Source organism: Aotus nancymaae, unplaced genomic scaffold (assembly GCF_030222135.1).
Source record: "Aotus nancymaae isolate 86718 unplaced genomic scaffold, 86718_ANA_hifiasm-v0.15.2.pri h1tg000049l, whole genome shotgun sequence".
In the NCBI taxonomy this organism is placed as follows: Eukaryota; Metazoa; Chordata; class Mammalia; order Primates; family Aotidae; genus Aotus; species Aotus nancymaae.
The window spans coordinates 34,499,338-34,515,910 of NW_026988463.1; the positions used below are offsets into that span (position 1 = coordinate 34,499,338).

Consider the following 16,573-nt stretch of genomic DNA (forward strand, 5'->3'; position numbering starts at 1 on the left):
GCGCTCCTGGATGAACCCCTGACCCAAACAAAATCCCATCTCCAGCTCCTACAGTGCCATGGAGGCTCCCCATGGCTAAAGAGGAGGAGGAGGCCAGCATCATCCCACTGCCGGCTGCCCCTCAGTTCCTCAAAAACAGTGAATGAGGGCAGCCCGCGGGCTGTCTTTTGGGGTCGCACCCAATGTGCAAAGGTGGCAGAGGCATCGCCAGGGCCAAAACCTCCAGGAACGGCTTCCCCACATCGCAGACCTCTAAGCCCCATAGATGCAAGTTTCCCCTGCTGCCACGCTGGTGAGGGGAGACTCTGAGGCTGCTTTCTCCCTTACAGCTGGGGTTCCGGGTCACTGCTGAAGACCTGGACCTGGAGAAGGAGACAGCGCTCTGGTGCATCAACAGTGCACTGCAAGGAGAGGCCACGGTCATCTGGGACTGTAGAGCCTCACGGCCTTACCTAGCTTTGTCCTCACCTACAGCAGGGATGGCTCATCTTCCTCCTGAACTCTAGGACTCAGCATAAATTCCCAACACTAGAGACACAGGTCCCAGGACTGCCTGGGCCCAGTGGCCCTCCTAGCATCTGCTGCAGGGGCCGCCTCTATATCTGCTGTGTCTGGGAGGAAGCGCCACTCAGCAGGCCCCCTGTTCTCCTCAGATCCCCTTCCTGCCATCTCTTGCCACTCCTGGGCCTCAGCACCATTCACCTTGCTGCCCCCTGCCCCCTCCCCAGATCCAAGCACGGATTGCACCAGGAGAAGCCCAAGCCCTGCCTCTCCTGCTCTTGCAGCTGCTTCAGCAGCCCTTCCTCACTTCACTCAGCACCAGCAGAATGGAATCCCCGTCTCCAGGGTGTGTGGATTTTCCTGTTTTCTCCACACAGAGCCCCAGATTGCCCTGACCCTAGTGTTCCTGTCACAGTCTGTGGATCACTGTATCTAAAGCCAGTTCCAGCCCTGCAACCAGCACATCTGCCAAACTAGCTCCCCAGCAACAACTGACTTGGAGGTCACCCCCATGGATACCAGCCCCGCTTCTCAGCTTCCCCTCCTGGGCCTCCTGCTGCCTCCAGTGAAAGCTTCTTTCCATCAATCCAGGCCCTTTTGATGCCCCACAGTGACAGCACAGCACAGCCAAGGACACCGCCGGCCTGGCTGAACTAAGGTTCTCCGGCTTGTCCTTCCCCATACCTAATCATAAAGCTTCTTATTTACATTATTTTCATGTGTCTGTGTCCTGTGGACCTAGGGGGAGAAAGTCTTGGTTTGTGTGAATTTTGATGTGTGAGGTCTGAACTAATTGCTGAGTCTCCACTGGCCCAGTCAATGGAGTGTAGTCAGTAGCACAACTTGATGGCTACAATGATGGACAGCAATTTAAAAAGTGCTCAGTGTTTACGGGATGGTGGCTCAGGATCAAGCAGGTGCCGGGGAGGGATCAAGCAGGCGCCAGACTGGGAAACTCATTCTGCCTCTTGAAACTTCTGCTGCTCCCATACCTACATACACATCTCACCCAGAGAGGATGGGCCTGGCATGGAAGCTCCTGGGCCAGGGGGAAGGAGGAATGAAATTCACTTCTGCTCTGTCACCAAAGGAAACATTAATTGTAGTATGTCACTTATTCCTGAGCAGCGTATGGCATCCTGCTTTGAGAAAAGGAGGATTCCTTGATTATGTGTTGGAAATAGATGCTCGATGCCGCAAAGAAAACTCGCACTGAGACAAAGGATCTTTCAGCAATGCAATTTTGACTCCCTGGACTGCAGAAAGGGTACCTTCGCTAGCCATTTTGCCACGAGAGTACAAAGAACAAAGAAAAACAGACAAATTTATTCCTTACTCATTTGGGGTCATTCCTACTGCTGTGTCTGATCTCGTTGGCTGAAGCCAGATCGCACAATCTAAAACTCGATTGTCTAACAACTTAAAACTTTTCTAAACAGGTAAAAGCAATGGAGAGCTGGGACATGCCTGTTAGCAGGTCCAGCACAGGTATCTTGGTTAAAGTACAAGGACATAGAATGTACTACGTGCCTGTAAGCATGGAATGCTTAACAGCTACATAAGTTAGGTCTTAACAGAGTTATTAGCACACATTCTTTAACAAGAAAGGAAACTTTAAAAAGGAGCTTTTCTACTTCCCACCGTACATCTTTTCCATTTTTCAGAAACAGGGATGCTAAGAGACTGTCTGCACAGGACCAACCTAAAGCTAGCTAGATTTTAATTCTCAGGGACTAAAACACTTTCAGTTTGCAGGCTAATATGTACAGAGCTTTGAGGTCATCACTCCCATTCTTACAACAACAAGAAAGCTGAATGAACTGGAAATCCACCCCTCTTCTTAGACCCATCGGAGCAGTGAGATCACAGCTGAACCACTGCTCTGTAAATGGGAAAGACAGCAGATGCGGAGAATCACAGCTCAGCTGAGCAGAGGCCTGTGTGGGAGCCAGTACCAGGGCAGGCAAACTCCAAACGGTAATTGGTGAATTGTGGGAGGCTCAGTGAGGGCCAGCTTGAGAGGTGAACACTCTGAAGGGAGGGGCTGTGTTATGGGGATCCTCACATTTTCATACATTTAATCTCCAGGAACACCTCCACTCTCATGCTCTCAGGGGGAAGATAAGAGAAAAATACCCTAGTGCCTCCAGCAGGGGGAGAAAAAGAGTAACCATTCTGAAATAGGCCCGGAGTATTCCAGTCTGCTTACTCACTCAAAAACGAGAGCTGAGCTATCAGGATGCAAAGGCTTAAGAATGACACCATGGACTTTGAGGACTCAGGAGGAAAGGGTGGAAATGGGGTGAGGGACAAAAGACTACAAATTGGGTTCAGTGTATACTACTCAGGGGATGTGTGCCCCAAAATCTCAAATCACTGTGAAAGAACTTACTCATGTAACCAAATACCATCTGCTGCCCCAGAAACCTTGAAAATAAAAAAGTGTTTTTTAAAGCATAAAAGATAAAACTGCCCTCAAGGAAAACTATTTTTGCAGAACATTGCCAGCCTGGGAAAGGGAAATGCCAAACCTCTATCCTTTCAATCTCAGCAAAGAGGGGAAAACTGAGAGGCACTTCTGGAGGGCACAGCACAGGGCCTCAGACTCCCTGGAAGCCTTGTCACAGGACTAGAGAACACTTCCCTCCCTCCATACCACACCACACCACTCCATCCTCAGGACACCTGTATATTACAGGGAGTGCAACAGAAGTAACTGACAGTCTCAGACCTTGTGACGAAGTAGTCTCTAGTGAACCCCCAAAACAACAGGGAAGACAAAACATGGCCAAGCGTGTTAGCTCACGCCTGTAATCCTAGCACTTTGGGAGGCCAAAGTGGGCAGAGCACCTGAGGTCAGGAGTTCAAGACCAGCCTGGCCAACATGGTGAAACCCCATCTCTACTAAAAATACAAAAAATTAGCTGGGCATGGTGTCGGGCGCCTGTAGTCCCAGATACTAGGGAGGTTTAGGCAGGAGAATCGCCTGAACCTGGGAGGCAGAGGTTGCAGTGAACCGAGATCGTGCCAGTGCACTCCAGCCTGGGCGACAGAGAGAGACACCATCTCAAAAATATAAATAAATAAATAAATAAATAAAACATCAGAATCCCTTTTAGCTTCTGACACCTCCAGTGACAATATGAGTACAGCCTAACTCCTCCAGATTCCCATAAAACCTCACATTAAGAGCCTATCTGGGCTGGGCACGGTGGCTCACACTTGTAATCCCAGCACTTTGGGAGGCTGAGGTGGGGGGATCATGGGGTGAGGAGTTCGAGACCAACCTGACCAACAGTGAAACCCGGTCTCTACTAAAAATACAAAAAATTAGCTGGGCATGGTGGTGGGCGCCCGTAATCCCAGCTACTCAGGAGGCTGAGGCGAGAGAATTGCTTAAACCTGGAAGGCAGAGGTTGCAGTGAGCCGAGATCGGGCCATTGCACTCCAGTCTGGGCAACAAGAATGAAACTCCGTCACAAAAAAAAAAAAAAAAAAAGAAACAAATTCATGTCTTTTGCAAGGACATGAATGAAGCTAGAAGGCATAATTCTCAGCAAACTAACGCAGGAACAGAAAACTAAACACTGCCTGTTTTCACTTATAAGTGGGAGCTGAACGATGAAAACACATGGACACGTTTCGGGGAAACAACACACACTGGGGCTTGTCGAGGGGTGGGACTGGGGGGAGGGAAAGCATCAGGCAGGACAGCTAATGGATGCTGGGCTAGATACCTAAATGATGGGTTGGTCGGTGCAGCAAACCACCATGGTACATGTTTATGTATGTAAAGAACTTGCACATCTTGCACACACACCCTGGAACTTAAAAGTTGAAGAAAAAAAATCAAAACAAAACATAGTTTCCTTTAATTCTCTGAATATGGTCCTCATAACTAGGCGGCCTGAATTTGAATCCTGATTCCATCATTCACTAGCTGTGTCTTTGCATCCCAGATTTCTCATCTACAAAATGGGTGCTGTTATGGGTTGCCGGCTATTCTGGTTTTTTGTTTTTGCTTTTTTGAGACAAAGTTTTGCTCTTGTTGCCCAGGCTAGAGTGCAATGGTGTGATCTCAGGTCCTTGTAACCTCTGCCTCCCGGGTTCCAGCGATTCTCCTGTCTCGGCCTGCTGAGTACCTTGGATTAAAGGAGTGCACCACCATGCCTGTGAATTTGCTGTTTTTAGTAGAGACGGGGTTTCACAAACGTATTGTCTGTTTGGAAATAAATGGGCTGGGTGTGGTGGCTCTCGTCTGTGATCCCAGCACTTTGGGAGGCCGAGACTGGCGGCTCACTGGAGGTCAGGAGTTTGAGACCAGCCTGGCAAACATGGTGAAACTGTGTCTCTACCAAACATACAAAAATTAGCTGGGTAAGGTAGCAGGCACCTGTAATCCCAGCTGCTCCAGAGGCTGAGGCACAAGATTCCCTTAAACTCAGGAGGCGGAGTGAGCCGAGATCAGGCCACTGGACTGCAGCCTGGGCAATAGAGCAAGACTCAGTCTCAAAAAAATAAAAAATAAAAATAATGTTAAGACAAAAATCATAAGGAAATTACATAAACAACTTTATGCCAGCTATTTGTAAAAATATCAAAACAGACCATTTTATAAAAAAAATACAACTTCAGTCTGGGTGGGGTGGCTCACGCCTGTAATCCCAGCTCTTTGGGAGGCCAAGGCGGGTGGATCATCCGAGGACAGGAGTTCGAGTCCAGCCTGGCCAGCATGGTAAAATGCCGACTCTACTAAAAGCACAAAAATTAGCCAGGCCTGGAGACCCATGCCTGTAATCCCAGCTACTCAGGAGGCTGAGATGGGAAAATCACTTGAGCCTGGGAGGCAGAGGTTGCAGAAAGCCGAGATCAAGTGACTGCAATCTAGTCTGGGCAACAGAGAAACTCTGTTTCAAAAGAAAAATACAACTTCATAAAAATGAACTAGGAAGAAACAGAAAAGTCAACATCTAGAACCATTAAAGAAATTGAGGCTGGGCGTGGTGGCTCATGCCTGTAATCTCAGCACTTTGGGAGGCGGAGGCGGGTGGATCACCTGAAGTCGGGAGTTCGAGACCAGCTTGACCAACACGGAGAAACCCCGTCTCTACTAAAAATACAAAATTAGCCAGGCGTGGTGGCACATGCCTGTAATCCCAGCTACTCAGGAGGTTGAGGCAGGAGAATTGTTCCAACCCGGGAGACAGAAATTGCATTGAGCCGAGATCCTGCCATTGCACTCCTGTGGGGGTAACGAGAGCGAAACTCTGTCTCAAAAAAAAAAAAAAAAGAAGAAGAAAAGAAATTGCATTGTCAGCAAACTGACACAAGAACACAAAATCAAACACCGCATGTTCTCACTCATAGGCGGGTGTTGAACAATGAGAACACATGGACACAGGGAGGGGAGCACTATACACTGGGGTCTGTTGGGGGGAAATAGGGGAGGGACAGTGGGGGGGTGGGGAGTTGGGGAGAGATAGCATGGGGAGAAATGCCACATATAGGTGAAGGGGAGGAAGGCAGCAAATCACACTGCCACGTATGCACTTATGCAACAATCTTGCATGTTCTTCACATGTACCCCAAAACCCAAAACGCAATAAAAAAAAAAAAGAAATTGAATGCTTATTTTAAAATCACCTGTACCCCATCCCCTCAAAAATCTCACAAAAAACAAAACTAAAGAAAAACACCTGGCCCAGATGATTTTATAGACAAGTCCAGCAAACATTGCAAAAAACAGAGAGTCTTTATCTTCCACATAATTTTTTTTTTTTTTTTGAGATGAAGTCTCTCTGTAGCCCAGGCTGGAGTGAAGTGGCGTGATCTCAGCTCACCATACCTCTGCCTCCCAGGTTCAAGTGATTCTCCTGGGATTACAGGTACACGCCACTGCACCCGGCTAATTTTTTGTAATTTTAGTAGAGACAGGGTTTCACCATGTTGGCCAGGCTGGTTTTGAACTCCCGACTTCAGGTAATCGCCTGCCTCGGCCTCCCAAAGTGCTAAGGATTATGGGTGTGAGCCACCGCGCCCGGCCTACATAATCTTTCAGAAAAAGAAGCAAATGGAATTCTCCCCAACTCATTGTGAATTTAGTATAAGCTTAATACCAAACCGGACATGAATAGTACAAGGAGGCAAAAGTATAGACTAACTTCTTATGGACAAATATGCAGAAATGCTAAATAAAATATCAGCAAAAATCCAGCAACGTATTAAACATGTATAACGACCAAGTTATGGTTTTCTTTTTTTTCTTTCTTTTTAAGACGGAGTTTAGCTCTTGTTACCCAGGCTGGAGTGCAATGGTGCGATCTCGGCTCACCGCAACCTCCACCTCCTGGGTTCAGGCAATTCTCCTGCCTTAGCCTCCCAAGTACCTGAGACCACAGGCATGCACCACCACGCACAGCTAATTTTCGTATTTTTAGTAGAGACGGGGTTTCACCATGTTGACCAGGATGGTCTCGATCTCTTGACCTCGTGATGCACCCGCCTCGGCCTCCCAAAGTGCTGGAATAGGCGTGAGCCACCGCGCCCGGCCCCAAGTTACGGTTTTCCTAGGAAACTAAGGTGATGTAATAAAAAACTATTAAAGTAGCACAAACTATCAAAGGAAAAAACCTGTATGATCATTGCAACCTGTCCATTTGCCACGTAATAGAATTTCGTTAATATTACATATATATACAGGTTGCTCGCTTATTTTTTTTGTCTGTATTCCCTTATGTATCGGGAGCGGCAGGAGGCAGGGCTTTGTGTTTTTCTCACCACTGTCTGGCTCATGCCTAGCACCGTCCTTGGCACACTGTAAACACGCTGAGGACACTCTTTGGGACTAGCGCACCCTAAGCAACGTTACACAGGGCCCATTGGGGCCTCTAAAGGGACCCGCCTTCCTAGGCTCCGGCACAAGTCATGACGCGTGCGCATTGTCTGGCCAGGTATATATATATATATTTTTTTCCTTGACCAGGCAAATGGTAGGGCGCCTGCGCGACCCAGTGTCGGGAGCGACGCGAGCTAGAGAGGCGGGGCTGCGGCGCCTGCGCCATGAGGAAGTGTGGGCGGGGTCCGCACGGCGCCTGCGCAGGCGGCCGCAAGCCTGCGAGGCGCGAAGGGGCGGGTCAAGGACGAAGGCCGAGAGGGAGCCTAGGCGGTCCCAGCAAGCGACGCCGCGGGGTTGGCTGCTATCCTGAGGCCGGACTCAAAGGGTCCCGACTGAGCCACTGGGTGAGCTCCGCCCGGCCCCAGCCACGAGCCTGCGAGGGAGCGATGCGGCGCCGCGCGGTAAGAGCCAGGACCGCCTTCCCCCAGTGTTCGCCCGCGGGTCGGTTTATCGCCTCGGAGCCGCCCGCGCGGCCGGGCCCAGGCGTCCCCGCAGACCCCGGCAAGCCCTGCACCTGCACCGTCCCCCTCCGGGGCCCCTCCAGTCTGTCCCGCGCCTGCGCATTCCTATTCCCGCGCTGTCCCGATTCCGAGCTCCGAGGCTCCTGGGACAACTCGCAGGCTTTGCCGCAGAGAACCGCGGGCCTCCGTCCGTTGGTGCCAGGGTCGAGCTGGTTCTGGGACCCCGCCTGCGGCTCGTAGGTGTGTGGACAGGCCGGGTGCGACCCTCGTGCTAGCCTTTCCGGCGCTCCGGGACAGGCTGGGGCTGCTGCCCCATCGTCCCGGTTCCCTGTCTCGGGCGGGGACAGCATTGCTCCGTGGCCCCAAGGGCGCAGCGCGGGGAGCGGAGGCCACGAGCGGCGGCCCCAGGGCCTGCTGCGGGTGCTGCTTCTGCCGGGGCCGGCGCCCCGGGCCGACAGAACGTCTTTTCTTGTTGAGACCTGGCTCATTGCGTCAGGTTGGATGTGAATAATCTGGTGCTTTGCTGAGGAAATTTTGCATTTCCAGGAACTTGGTAATTGTATCAGCTTAAGTAGTTAAATCTACGACATCATAGTCATGGCAAGTTGGGCAAGCTGCCCTGGAGATGACGAAAAGAAATCGGTTTCCAGTAGTTTTACCCCATTTACAGAACACGCAGACATTGGGGTTAGGGGAATAATACACCAGTTTGAGGGAGCCGTGTGAACCAAGCAGAGCACAGTGGCTGCTGTAAGAAGAAACAGATGCGCTGCTCTGAGCTTGGGTATTTGGAGGTGAGTCTGGAGGGTAGCTTTGGAATTGTAGGTCAGGCTTCCTTGTGGAGGAGGACTGGCTGCTTAGCCAGGGGGATTTGGGGGTAATATTCCTAGTGCTTACAGCCCAAGACTTCTTTCCATCTTTTTTGCCTCTGGTTTACTTTTGTATATTATTCCTTGTGTTCTGGCTGCTCCCTTTTCTGCCAGTGCTTTTCCATTGTCCCTATTTGAGGGTCTGGTATGTGTCAGGTCTAGGACTGCCAGGTAAATAAAATACAGGATGCCCAATTAAATGTGAATTTCAGGCCAGGCGCAGTGGCTCACGCCTGTAATTCTAGCATTTTGGAAAGCTGAGGCGATCACTTGAGGTCAGGAGTTCAAGACCATCCTGGTCAACATGGTGAAACCCCATCTCTATTGAAACTATAAAAATTATCTGGGCATGGTGGCAGGCCCCTGTAATCCCAGCTACTCTGGATGCTGAGACAGAAGAATCGCTTGAACCCTGGAGGCGGAGGTTGCAGTGAGCTGAGATCATGCACTGCACTCCAGCCTGAGCAACAGAGCAAGACTCCATCTCCAAAAAAAAGAAAACTAAAAATAAATAAATGTGAATTTCAGGTAAACTATGATGGCTTTTTTGGTTTAAGTATACCCTAAATGATGTCTGGATAAAAGACACTTAGGTGAGTGCTGTGGCCAGGAAGGTAAGAGGGATGGGGGGCCAACCAATTGGCGACAAGGGAAGGTGTCACTAAGGACACAGCACTGGAGCTGAGTCCTGAAGTGATGCACGAGCAGTTCTCAGGCAAGAAAACAGTAAGGGGCTTTCAGGAATAGGAACAGTAGGACCCAAAGTGTGGGTATGTGAAAGTGTGTGGTATCGGCGCTGGGTGTTTGGCCTGGGACAGGGAGGGATTATTTTAAAGGAGAGTGGCCTGGTGGGATGTGTGCTTTAGAGTGTGGACAAACAGCTGTGGCACAGAAGGACTGCTGGCAGGGGAGAGCGACAGGAGGCTGCCAGAATTGTCCAGCTGGACTTCTTCCCTGACACAGACAGGCTGGCATAGGACTGGTTGGGTAGTGGGGATGGGGAGGAGGGAATGCTGTGAAGTCAGGAACTCCCTCTAGTTGTCAAGAGGCATCTTGATCGTTTAAAAATATCTCTGAAGATTTAGCACAGCAAGGCCCTCTATAGTCCCAGGGTATAGGCCACCCTTGAGATTAGAAAGAAACCCCTGGGAGCTGTGGTGGGATGGGTGTGGCTTTTGGAGGTGCCCCTTTTCAGACTCCTGCTCTAGCATTTGCTAGCTGTGGAAGCTTTGGGATTACCTTTTACAGTGGAACTGATACTATTATGGCCATCCCCTATGATGAAAGGGAACTGAATGAGTGTGGAATCCCAGGGCTAGCGTATAGTGGGCCCTCAGGGTTTAGTTTCTTTCCTTCTTGCTGGTGAGGTTTCAGAGGGACTGGAGAACAGTGGATTTTGACCATCCATTTGGGGTTGTCAGTCTGTGCCAGGCCAGCTGGGGACTACAAAAGGAGGTACAGGTAAGCAGTGAGGCAGTGAGGCAGTGAGGCCCTGTGGTTCATTTTCAGATTTCATTCTGGGAGATCAGAGAGAGCCCTTCCTGGAAGTGTACTCTTTTCCTGGGAAATGTGGGTGGAAATGCGAGGGCCCTGTGCATAGGTTTTCCCTTCTCTTTCAGCCCTGCCAGCTGCTAGAACTGTGGCTTTCTTAGCAGATAGTACACATGAGACCTTATTTATGGGATGGTTAACAGAAAGACAAAGCCTTCCTTCCGAGTTTAAGCAGTCCTCTTATACCACAGTTTTCCAACTTTGGCTGTATTGATATTTTAGGCTGTATAATTCTTTGTTGTTGGGGGCTGTCTAATGCGTTATAAGGAAGTTTATCTGGATTCCTGGCCTCTTACATACTCAGTGTCTGTAGCACCTTGCCTCCCACTCAGTTGTAACAACCAAAAATGTCTACAGACAGTGCCAAATATCCCCTAGCGTACAAAATTACCATCTACCCCTCATTAAGTACCACTGCTTTATACTCACTTGACACAAGGAAAAAGAACTTCTTAGCATTTTTTTAAAATTTCTTTTTAATGTAACCGGTGAAATGCTTGTTGGAAAAAAGACTTTGTTTTTACTAAACTGAATTTGAATTCTAATCTATTTTAACTTATTTAGTTTAGAAAGACTTCCTTTGAGCCATTGTCAAAACACTCTCAAGTCTAAAATTTTAAGTTTTTTAGAAAGGATTTTTTACACCGTTACACTTGAACCACTAATGAAGTGCAAAATGAAATGTTTTATTCAGTATTTTACATAAGAGTTTGTTATAAATGTAGAAGTATATCAGATTGATGTTTTGAATTAAAACTATGGCTGACAGTTAATTTTATGGATACCAAATTGTGCAAGTTTAAACTGCCTGCCAAGAGTCTGAGCGTAAAGCTGTGGTTTGAAGGGATCTTGAATAAACCTTTTCTTTTTGTAAATATTCAGAAACTTTGGCTAAGGAGGGGACTCAAAATTTCTTGCATTCTGGCAGTTTGAACTTTGGGAACCAATGTGTTTTGGACTAAATCAGGAAAAATCGCTTATGTACTGTTGCCAGAAATTCTTTTAGGCTGTCCTTTTCCAGGCTTGTCACTTGTCTGGAATGTTAAGTGTTGTCAGCAGTTTAACATCCTTTCCAGCAGTTTGCGTTAAAATGAGAGAAGATCTCCAGAAATGGATCTGATGAGGTCTCGGTATAAGGTTAGTTTTTTTTATTTCGTTACGTTTCGGAAAGTAGTAAGAAGGAGAAGACTTATATGGTTGTAAGTTTGAGAAGTCCAGGAGCTTCTATTCGTTTCTAATTATTTTCTTGTGTTAAGCCTCATAGAATAATAGAGAAATCATAAATTAGTATGAGTGAGCTTTTCTTTGGCCCAGACAAGTGGGAATACAGTTGTGCTGTTTAGTGGCCGTTTGAATTGGTATTAATGATAACTACCTCCTTTTTGCAGCATCCTATATGTAGTTGTGGTTGGGCAAGCTGCTTGCTTTCCTCTCTAACCAAAGTTTCTTCCTCCTTTCCTCCATGTAGGGCTGCTATGAGAATCAATGCCCTAGGATTTGTACCGTGTAGGCTTTCCACATTGTTTGGCTGGTGCTCTCCAGGCAACTTACTTTCATAGTTAAACAACAGCAACATCAACAAAGTGTCTCAGCCTCCTCATTACCCCCTGACTCTCTCTCCTTCACAAAGCCAAATTTTTGAGAAGTTCTTTATCCTTTTCTTTCCTACTCAGCTTTTTATTCCACTCCACTGCAGCATGACTTGGCCTCCATCCCTCCACTGGGGCTTCATTGGCCCTGTTCCCCATTACTCCCTTATCATGATTAAAGTGGGCACTCGGACATGACTGAGCAGCATGGTCTTTCTCCTGTAGATTCACCTTTAGATTTTCTTAACTGGTTGGACAGGCAGAGAGGATGGAGTTGTGAGAAGAATGGGGTTAAAGCAGAAAGCTGCATTTTCCTTCTGTGGCCGTGAGGGTGTTGAAGGGGGAGTGCATACCTGGAGTGGGGAGAGGACCTAGGGTGCAGTTTCTTTTGTCTTGGAGTTAGAGGTAGAAGGAGGGGAGAGGTAGATCTGGGTGCCATCTTTCCTCATTAAGTCATAATCTATATAATTGATTTCTGGAAACAGGAAACTACCCTACTAAATGTACTACACATTACATTTTTAGGCATACTATAAAATTTGTCTTTAAAAATTAAGAAAATACTGTCTTATAAAAACAAGCATTTAACAATTGTGCCTCCTCAGTCAGTAAGCATTGAAGTTTTTTGAGCAGTACTAGACTTCTGTCTGTATTCAAACTGAGCAGAGAATCACACATCCGAAGGCATCTTACCGCTGCCTCTCTCTCCTGTCTCTTTCATGCGCCTTGAATATGTGCTGACTTGCACATGTGCAGTTTTTTGACATGACAAGGCTCAGACTTTCCCTATTAGTAATCCTTGACTTTTTCAATGGAGTCTCACTCCAAGTCTTTAAAATATGTACATAAAATGTACTTTTCTGAATGTGTGTCATAATTCACCATAAGAAATGTTATGAATAGCCGGGCACGGTGGCTCACGCCTGTAATCCCAGCATTTTGGGAGGCCGAGGCGGGTGGATCACGAGGTCAAGAGATTGAGACCATCCTGGTCAACAAGGTGAAACCCCATTTCTACTAAAAATACAAAAAATTAGCTGGGCATGGTGGCACGTGCCTGTAATCCCAGCTACTCAGGAGGCTGAGGCAGGAGAATTGCCTGAACCCAGGAGGCGGAGGTTGCGGTGAGCCGAGATCGCACCGTTGCACTCCAGCCTGGGTAACAAGAGCGAAACTCCATCTCAAAAAAAAAAGAAAAAGAAAAAGAAAAGAAAAGAAATGTTATGAATATACATAACCTTTCTTATGTAGGTACATAGGGTCCTATATAGAATATAGGATCAATCCATTACATTATGATTTATTTATTTTAAACATTTCTTACTAAGTTTCTTTTCAAAGTTTTGATTTTTTTTTGTAAGACATATGATTTTATCAAATTGATTGTTGATTTTGCTTCATTTAGCAACATTCACTTTCTGACTCCCATGTGGCCTTTTCCCTGAGTTACAATTTCCCTTGGCTGACTCCCATGTGGTCTTTTCTCTGAGTTACAATTTCCCTTGACTGTGATTTCTTCTCCTAAGTGTTTTAAGTCTGTTTTTAATTTACAATTTTAATATGAGCTCAACATTTTGAAAATGAAGTTTGTGACATAATAGAGATAAATATATTTAGATTTCTTAGGTTAAAAAACCCTTTTTGGATTTTCAGGGGGTATTGATAGGCATAAAAAGTCATAATTAATAAGCAGTTCCTCCTAAATTGTTTGAGTCCATGTTCTGAAGGTATAGATTGTGAAATAAAACTCTTGAACTTCTGAAAGCTACTAATCCGCTCTCCTTTATAAACAAGGCTCACAGAGTTTGGGTGACTTGCACAAGGTCACATAGATGGTGCCAGACCTGGGACCACAATCCAGGTCTCTTGATTATCATTCCAGTAAACTCCCTACCATATTTCCTAATATGTAATTTTCCATGGGAAAAACCCAGAAGTTAATGTTGTTTGTTGACATCCGTGGGCCATGAGATATAATTTAAAGTAAGTAGTAGATAAAAACAATCTTTTAGTCATTCCTTTTAAAGGGTTTCTCTCACAAAGTGTCTTTTGAATTTCTGCTTTTACTTTAATAAGGCAATAGTCAAAAATAAATAAATAAATAAATAAAATAAAAATAAAAAAACAAGAAAAAAGAAAGAAAAAAATGATAAGGCAGTAGTCATACATGGGGCATGCAGTATATTCTTCTGTAAATTATGATAGCTCATGTTATCTGGTCTTTACTCTGGGCTGCCAACCTGCTCACCACTTTAGGTTCATTATTTCATTGCCTCCTCTCAACATCCTTATAAGGAAGGTACATAGTTTTACCAGCCCCATTTTACAATGAAGAAACTGACATTTCAGAGAGGCTAACTTACCCCAGGATACAGATTGGATCATACGTAGTTGAGCAGTCTCCTGGGTAATAGTTTTTCTTTTCTTTTTCTTTTTTTGTTTTGAATAAGCACAGAGAATTATAAAATGTCAATTAAATAACTGCTATTTAAATGATTTTAAATAGTCATTTTTGAAACATTGAAGGGAAAAGATTCTAATGGAGGTGAATAGGAGGAATTTAAAGGAAAAAGTAGTGACAGCAGTCAAGATCCTGGTGTGACTACAGAATGGAGGGGTTGGGGACTGCCTCTGTAGTTGCCCAGAAGGGTTCCTGTCCCACACTGTGCCAGGGCTGAAGGCACTTCTCAGAGCTCCCTCATGGTTTCCAGGATAATTTGTGTTGTCCTTTATTCAGGGTGGATCCTTCTGTATGTGGTATGACAGTAAGATAAATTTATAATGTCCTTTTGGCATATTTCTGAACCTTGATTGGTGTGTTTTTCATGAGTGAATGGTTGGTGAGGGTGGGGTTTCTGAATCACTGAAATAAGTTGCCATCACTGACCTTGGACTGTTCTACCATTTTTTCCTTTGACCTTTGATCCCTGATGAAATAACTTCTGGAACAATTCTCCTGCCTCAGCCTCCTGAGTAGCTGGGATTACAGGCACGTGCCACCATGCCCAGCTAATTTTTTATATTTTTAGTAGAAACGGTGTTTCACCATGTTGACCAGGATGGTCTCGATCTCTTGACCTCGTGATCCACCCGCCTGAGCCTCCCAAAGTGCTGGGATTACAGGTGTGAGCCACCACGCCCGGCCTAATTCTTCTTTATAGGAGAAGAAACAGATTTGCAGATATATAAAGTGATGAAGTGATTTGCCCATAGTCACACAACTTGTATGGCAGAGCTGGAGCTTGAACCCAGTTCTCTTGACTTTAAGTTCAGTTCTCTACTCACTGAATGGGAGACCCAGAAAGAGATTCTTGTGGTGTGTCACATAGCCTTACCATTGCTTTGTCCTATGTAACGCCATGAATTATGTGAATTATCTTACAAGGTTTTTGGAGTCAGGAGGTGTCGTAGAGATGCCTTAGAATCCAACTTTCTTTTTATTGTAGATGAGAATACTGAGTGGTCAGGTGACTTAGATTAAAGATAGCACTTGTTAGAAGGAAGACTAATGAATTTCAAGTCAAAGTCAGAATTTAAAATTATCCTAAATGCTGGAACTTTGAGTTGATTTGACTAGATGAAAATTTTAACAGATAAAGGTTTAGATTTTTTAGAATACACATTACACAGCAATGAAGAGGAAAAGCTGGGCATGGCGGCGTGCTCCTGTAATCCCAGCCACTTGTGAGGCTGAGGTGGGAGAATTGCTTGAGACCAGTAGTTCAGGCTGTAGTGTGCTATGATAGAGAAAAAAAATTAAGAAGAAAAGGAAAGAAGTGGGGTGGGGTGTTGCTTACTGTGCACATCTTTCAACATTTCTGCATGTTTGTAAAATTTTGTAGTAAAACGTTAGGGGAAAAAAGAGAAAAGTAGCTTAGCAACAGTTTGTATGGAAAAAGACTTGAAAATATTAGATAACCATGAACTTACTATGAACGTCTGGAAGCTCCTAGAAAAGCAGATTTTTTTCCCCCTTAGATTAAGGTAGGAGCAACTCAGTGTCTTGATTGAGGGAAATAATAGTCTTGCCAAGCTCTGTGCTTGCCAGACCAGACCTGTCTTGTATCTGTGTCTAGTTCCAAGGTGCCTGTGTAATATGATGCCAGTGGACACAGGATACTGAAATCCGGAGGAGTGGTACTGACTTGGAAGAAAGGCTAGTTTAGGGAAGCACCATGGTGGTCTTCAGATACTGGGGGAGTTGTGGAGTGAGAGTAGTACTTTGATTTTGAATGCAGAGCTTTGATTACGGCAGAGCAAAGACATTATAGGGAAGGAGATGTGCATTCTGTTTTTCTCATAACCGACCCTCCCATTCTGTACTTCAGTACAGTCTGTCCTCCACAGCAGCCCAGGTTAGTCTTTAGGAACTGCAAATCAGGTTATAGGACTGCCCGGCTTTTATTAGCATCCTGTGTCACATGAAATCCAGGTTGTGACTGGTCTTTTGGCCCTTGCCCACCGGTCCTCATTTTGACATTTCTGTATTCTAGCCAAGTTTTTAGAGTTCTTCAGTTGAACCTATGTTTACTGTTTCACCTTTGAGATGTACCTCTCGCTTTGTTCCCCAAAGTAAGGCAGATTTGGGGGTCTTTTTGCTTCCATTGTATCCTGTACATAAGCTTGGCCTGTTTTTTGTTTCTTAAAGTAGATTTAAAGGATGGAGGCCTATTTTGTTCATTTATATGTCCTGTTTCTTCCTCTAGA

General features: G+C 46.0%; 1 pseudogene; it reads right to left on the reverse strand.

The window, feature by feature from the left end:
• Positions 1–2,937: 2,937 nt before the first annotated feature.
• LOC135269157 (U6atac minor spliceosomal RNA) lies at positions 2,938–3,053 on the reverse strand (annotated as a pseudogene).
• Between the last annotated feature and the right edge of the window lie 13,520 nt (positions 3,054–16,573).